This window comes from Cibotium barometz, chromosome 5, assembly GCF_041138505.1.
Source record: "Cibotium barometz isolate CiBa-2024 chromosome 5, ASM4113850v1, whole genome shotgun sequence".
NCBI lineage: Eukaryota > Viridiplantae > Streptophyta > Polypodiopsida > Cyatheales > Cibotiaceae > Cibotium > Cibotium barometz.
This window is the reverse complement of record NC_141050.1, coordinates 30,332,053-30,339,619: the sequence shown is the minus strand read 5'-3', so window position 1 is coordinate 30,339,619 and position 7,567 is coordinate 30,332,053.

Below are 7,567 nucleotides of genomic sequence, written 5' to 3'. Positions count from 1 at the left end.
TTCATACACATCTCATCTCATTCATCCCCATCCATCCAATCGTTCACATGTACGACTTCTCACATCTATGTATACACATCCACATATATTCATGACACATCACATCTCTTTACATCACATCACATTCTTTCACATACACATCTATATCCATTCTTTCACTTACATTCACATCCATTTTCATCACATATCATCCACTCATATCCCATATCATTCATTTACATCCTAATTCACATGACATCACATCTCATCCATTCATTCTCATCTATCAGATTCACATCACAGCTTATCACATCTATTCACATGACATTCTCATCACTTCTATTCATAGAATTTAAACATAGAATTTAAGAGAATTCTAATTTTTGATATAAAGATTCTTTATGCATCTATTTATGCATAATTCAATTTTAAAGAAAATAACACTTTTGAAACATAAATTTAATGAGAATAATTCTTTTGAATTGAAAATAAATCTTTTATGCATCATTCCATGCATAGAAATTAAATATAATTAAAATAACACTTTTATAATAACAATTTCTACTATGCATCTTTCCATGCATAGAATTTAAATCCAATGAGAATTACACTTTTGAATTAAAAATAAATCTTTTATGCAATCTCTCATCCATTCATTAGTTCTTTGCATTTACAACACTTTTACTCTATTGTTAAGGTACTTCTATGTATATAGTGTAGGCATGGTGGTTGGAGTGGAAAATGTATCAAGAACTTTATTGAAACTTTTTTTTAATCATGATATTATTATTATCATATTTGTAGCATAATTCTTCATAGTCTGGATAAATTGAGCTATCTTACTATAGCCCTCTATATAATACACAATTATTAACACATGTATGGTAGTTGTACTCTATGACTATGCTACTATGCTAGATAGCATGAAGTTTGCTTGTACTCTTGATGTAGACAATATAATATAATGTTATTCACCATGTTAATATCATGTTATGCTTGTATGTGATTTATTGAATAATGAAATGTGAATAATCTCAATATATTACAAAAGGGCTAGAATAGAATTATTCCTACAACCATATTGTGCTTGCAAGTTCAAGATAAGTAAGGTTCCAAAAATTCTTTGATAGTGCCACATAGTCATAAAGTGAGATTGTAGCTTCTTGTAACACGTTAGGTTTTGATCTCTTTCTTTTCTCCCTAATTCATTATCCTCCTCATATGCCTTTGGCCTATCAAACCATCTTCATAGGTGTCATTCTCTTAGTCATTTCCCATGTGATTTTGATAATACCATGTCTCTCTATTGTGGCCCTTAAAGATGCATAAAGATCACGAGCCATGTTCTTTATAATTTTGGCCAATAAATATGGTATTGCAAACTAGATGTGATGGAATCTACTTCATTGATATCATCACTTAATTTCTAGTCATGGTATGTAATAAAACATGTAACAAATTTGCAAGTTAAAAATATATTGCTAAGTAGACATCCACATACCCTGTCGACACATGCCTATATCCATAAGATGCAGGTAAACATAAGCTACCTATACCCACATACCCTATCCATAAGCTGCAGCAAGTAAACATAAATTTAATAAATTATTCTCTCTCAAAAGCTTCAAGCTTTGAAGAAGCATTGTTAAAGAAGCCTTATTCTTTGTCACATCATGCGATAGCAAAGTAAAAGTGAAAAATAAATCACCAACATTATTTTTATTACCCCAAGTAACTCTTGACTATATGCACCTTGCAAAGCTCATGACAGTCCTTGATGGTTTGAATATTTGTCGGATCCATCAATATGCCTTCCCTAGACACAATGTGCATCTTTGTCAAAAGGAATTCACTCTTCTCAAAAGTTCATGAGACAATCCTTGATGATTTGAATATTTGTTGGATCCATCAATATGCCTTCCCTAGACACAATGTACATCTTTGTCAAAAGGAATTCACTCTTCTCAAAAGGAACTCATTCTTAGCATAGGCAATGCTATTGCAAAATCTATAATACAATGACCAAATGCATCCCATGTTTCTTGAAATAAGATCAAAGGAGATACTAACAAACTTTTGGTATTTCCAAGGCATCCGTTAACCTAAAAGGAGATACTAACAAACTTTTGGTATTTCTTCCAAGGTATCCGTTAACCTAAAAGGACCTACCAAGAAGTCATATAACCGAAAGATTTTGAGAAGTAATCTTGTGGATATCATATGCAACTACTCTAAGTTTATGATGTCTCCTTTATAAATCAGCTAGAATGAAAGTTACCTATCCATCCAAAGTATCCAATTTTTTTATTAATCAAAAATCAATTCTTGATATAACCTTGTAACACTCGATTATCCACACACATACAATATGTGCCATCCTTCTTTTAGCACAAATAGAATTAAAGAGCCATATGGCGATCTAGTAGGGCATAAAAGACTCTTCTCCACAAGTAGATCAGAACACAATGGATATCTACTAGGCCATATAAGACTTCTCCAAAAGCAAGGTTGTTCACTTGTGGCATAAATTATTTAACTATGCTCATACTTTCCCAATATATAAACAAGTGTCGATGGAATGAGATCGATTCTACAAAAAGAGAGCTTTAAAAGGTAAATAATGGAAACTATATAATCAAATCAATGCTTCTAGTACATGAGATACAAAAATGCGAAGGGATGCCAAAAGCAATGTGATCTCAAAAAAGATCGCAGGATCTTTGTCTATATTGGACGTAGAACCATTTAACATATAATAAAGTGGCACCAAACAAGTTTGATCTTAAAAGCTTTAACATTTAGAGCTCAAGACAATCAAGGATTCAACAAACTCTAGCATTTGGTCATGAAAGCTTTGGATAGTAAGTGAGGCATAGCTATAACTTGAAGAGATGGTGGATGTGTCATTCATCATTGTTGTGGGCGTGTTATGTGTGGGTTATCTATAACCAAAAAATGCTTCTCATATTTCCATCCCATGATTCTAAACTACTTACACTTGTGTTTTCCTTAAATATTATATACACTACTAGGTTCTATCCAAAGGCAAGAAGTTTAGTGTTTTATCCAAAGGCAAGGAGTTCTGAGTCACGACCAAGAGTTTAAGTATTGTGCACCAACCAAGCATTCACTAGACAATAATCTTACTTTATCTCTATGTTTCTCTATCGGGCCTTGGCTTTCTATCAACATGTTCATGTGGCAGACGACGCTAAATGTTAAACCACTCTGTAGATTAACATGGTTTCACCTACCCGACCTACCGTAAGGTGCTTTGCTATCTTACCCGCTCGAACGTGCACTTCTCTTTTGTAAGACAGCACTGGAACATATAAAGTAGCCTTACCATGTGCTTAATATCAAGTAGGAAAATTCTATGGACTCCATGTACATACTTGCTTAAGACTAGTGATAGAGGGTGAACCATTTTTAAGTTTGGCCAGCCTAGTAAAAAAACTAGTCATTTATATATAAGTCATTTTTTATAATAAACCATAGATAATCATTTATAATAAGCCATAGATAATCATTCCCTTGTAATAAAATACTTGTGAGCTCTCCTCTTTTCTCTTTATATGAGTGATTTATAATAAATCATAGATAATCATTCCCTTGTAATAAAATACTTGTGATTTCTCCTCTTTGCTTGCATGTATGCTATTGAATCTTACATGTTTAATAAATCCTTGCTAGAAAGGATTAGTTGTTGCAAGTTTTCTGATTACATTGCATGAATGATATTGAATCATGCATGTTTAATGAATGCTTTTCTAGATAGGATTGGCTATATGTTTTTTGATTGCATTGGCTTCCTCTTCATTCCCTGCCTTTTGTGAGAGAGAACAATCATGAAGGACCATCGCTTTTTGCCTTTATCTAGGCATAGAGAGCTCTTTCTTTACCCCATCAACAACAAGGAGCATTTTCATATGACAATAGAGTGAGAACATGATGGGATAGCACATATAGGAAAGTTAAAATTATGGATCTGAGGCAAGGTCCAACGACACATACTTCGGCGGCAAGGCTAAGGTAAGAAGATAACCTCTTGACTTGAACATATTGTTGGAGTGAAGACAAAGGTAGCAACACACTCATAGATACAACAAGAAAACAAAGATGAAGAGAAGCACAACACTCAAAAAACATTAGTGAGAATGACTGAACTGACATGATTAGGAGTGTGTACACATGGGAGAAAAAACCTCTTAATGAGGGAAAAACTATCCCGGCTCATTATTAGCCTATGTCTACACCTAAATGGAAATAAGCCCAAAGCTTTGCAAAAATCTTAGAACTTCTCTCGTGAGAGAGCATTCGCGAATATATCTTCCATGTTGCCATGTGTATAGATATAAGCCAGGCTAATCTCTCCTCTCCCTAACATAATGGTAATGCACCTCAATGTGTTTTGTGCAAGCATGAAACATTAGGTTCCTCACAATGGCCAATGCACTCTGGCTATGTGAAAGGTGGAGTGGGGAACTAATGTCTAACACCAAGATCTACTAAAAGGCGTATGAGCTATACACATTCCACAGTCACTTTAAAAGCTACCATGTAGTCAACTTTTCACAGCTTGAAGTGGCCACTATAGGCTACTTTTGTTGAGCCATAATACACATGAATCACCAACATAAAAGAAAAAGCCACTAGTGGACATTGGTGTATCATAACATCCAGCTTGAAGTGGCCACTATAGGCTACTTTTGTTGAGCCATAATACACATGAATCACCAACATAAAAGAAAAAGCCACTAGTGGACATTGGTGTATCATAAAAGAAAAAGCCACTAGTGGACATTGGTGTATCATAACATCCAGCCCAATTAAAATCACTATGCAACTGAATATCATCTTGGCATAGAATAGCCCAAGGGAGTTGAGTGTCATGTATCAAAACACTTGCTTAGCAATCCTACCAATACTTACGTTTGGGTTTGTGCATAAACATGCTTAACTGGGAGACCCTAAACTGAATGTCTTGCCTTGTATTCCATAGATAGATGAGACACCCAATAGCTTGTTGATAAAGTGATGCATAAAATGGTCCACCTACATCTTGGAGATTAAACCTAGCATGTGTCTCTATTAGTATAGCAACAAGCTTATAATCTTTATGTGTTAATGAAGTAATGTATTAAATGCTTCACTTGCATATCTGGGAGATGAAGCCTAGTACACCTGTCTCTACTGGTATAGCAATAGGCTTATAGCCTTCATGACTAAACCACGTAAATAGTCTTTGAATTTACTTTGACTGCAACACCACAATACCAACATCATGCTACTACACAAATTGTATACCCAAATAATAATGCAATGAGCCCAAATTTGACATCTCAAATGACACGTGATTCAACCTTGAAGGCCAAAATCTTCTCATGTTAAGACCTATGATTAGCATGTCATCAATATATGAAACGATGACTAAAAAACAATCTTTAGTCCTCTTTACAGAGAGGGTACTCTTAGTTGGATTGTTGCGAAAACCATTTTCAACCAAGTATGCATTTACCTTCTCATATCATGCTATGGAAGCCTACCCAAGGCCACATAAAGCTTTTCTTAGCCTACATACTTTAGACTCGTGTCCCTTCTCAACAAAACCACAAGGCTGAGATACATAAACCTCCTCATGCAAATCACCATTTAAGAAGGCAATCTTAATACCAACAACTGTGCATTCCAATCATGATATACTGCTAATGCAATAATATACCTAATTATAGTCATACGAGACATGGGTGCAAAGGACTTATCATGATATACTGCTAATGCAATAATATACCTAATTATAGTCATACGAGACATGGGTGCAAAGGACTTATCATAATCTATACCTAATTATAGTCATACGAGACATGGGTGCAAAGGACTTATCATAATCTATGCCCTTCTCTTAAGTATAATCCTTTGCAATAAGCCTTACCTTTAACACTACCATGAACTATATGCTTAAGATTATAAACCCACTTTGTACCAGTGGCCTGTTTACCATAAGGTAAATCTTCCAAATACCAAGTGTCATTTTTAAAGACTAAGTCTTACTTATCCTACATGCGATGATTATTTTCATGTCCTTCCTCAAAGGAAACCAGATCCTCTTCATTGCATATACCAACCATGAGAGCATGATCCACAAAAGAATAAGATGCATGATGATAACCTGCACGTGTCCTTTTAGACAAAGGAACAACTAATTTTCTATCTGGGTAATGTTTATACTAGCCTTTTTAACATACTCTTGGATGCATGTATGGATGCCCTTTCCTCATCCCCACTGCATCATCCATACTTCCTCATTAATAGGTTGATCTATGGGTTAAAATTAGAGTTGATCTTTAGTATGGGCTATTTTACAACATCTTGTTAAGTATTCATTTATTCCACATATAGTGGCTACCCGACATTGTATAAAGATAGGAGTGTATCAAAGATGTCATGTGAGCATAAGTTTTTCTATTTTTTACATAAAAGCATGGGTTGAATTAAGTTCTCAAGAAAGACATCTCCAATCACCAAAATCTACCTTTTGTGGCTATACGGTAGACCTTTACTTTTTGAGCTATATCTGACCAAAATGCATTTTACCACCTTTTGTCCACCTTTTGTGGCTAGATGATAGACCTTTACTTTTTAAGCTATATCTGACAAAAATGCATTTTACCACCTTATCATCCAACTTATTATGCTATTGTTACTCAAGTCGTAAGAGCATAAGCAAGATAAGTAAAAACACAAATGAGCTAGAGAGTGCTTCATGTCATTCCAAGCTTCTTAAGGAGTAATTTGTTTAAAAGACCTTGGTGGGACATCTGTTTAGCACATAAGTGGCACATATAACTACTTCCAATCGAAAAGCATGAGACAAATCTTGGCCTTTAACCATGTAATGTGCCATCTCTATAAGAGAGTGTTCTTCTTCTCAACCACACCATTTTGTCAAGGTGTGTAGGCCACCATGCTGCATTGATGTTTTATGCCACTTTCAACCATATATGAATGAAGCTCCTTTGACATGTACTCCCTTCCCTTGATCTGTAGAAAGAATGCCAACTTTACATGTAGACACATTTTTAGCCATAGAAACAAAGTGTCTAAAGCATGTGAAAACCTCTAACTTTTCTCTCAATGGATACACCAAAGTGTGTCTGGAGTATTCATCAATAAAAGTCACAAAGTAAAGTTATCCCTTGATCTATGGTGTCCTCATAGGACCATATGCGTCACTATGTATGTGGTCATATGAGGACACATATAAAGACCCATTTATGGTCCTTATATGTGTCATCATAAGACCACATGCATCACTATGTACAAGCTATAATTTATAGAAATCCCTTTATGCATCCATCTTTTGGAAATCATGCCCGTTGCAACTTGCCTAAAATGCACCCCACATACATATTTGACAATGTTAAAAACCACATTAAATACCATTACTCCAAAATGCATGGTAACTTCTTCAATCCATATGTTTATACCATGCAATGTGCATCATGTAAAATGATGATGAAAAATCTCTAAGCTTATGGCTTGTGTAATGCCGAAAGATAGTCAAACACCGAGATTATGACTTGTCTAA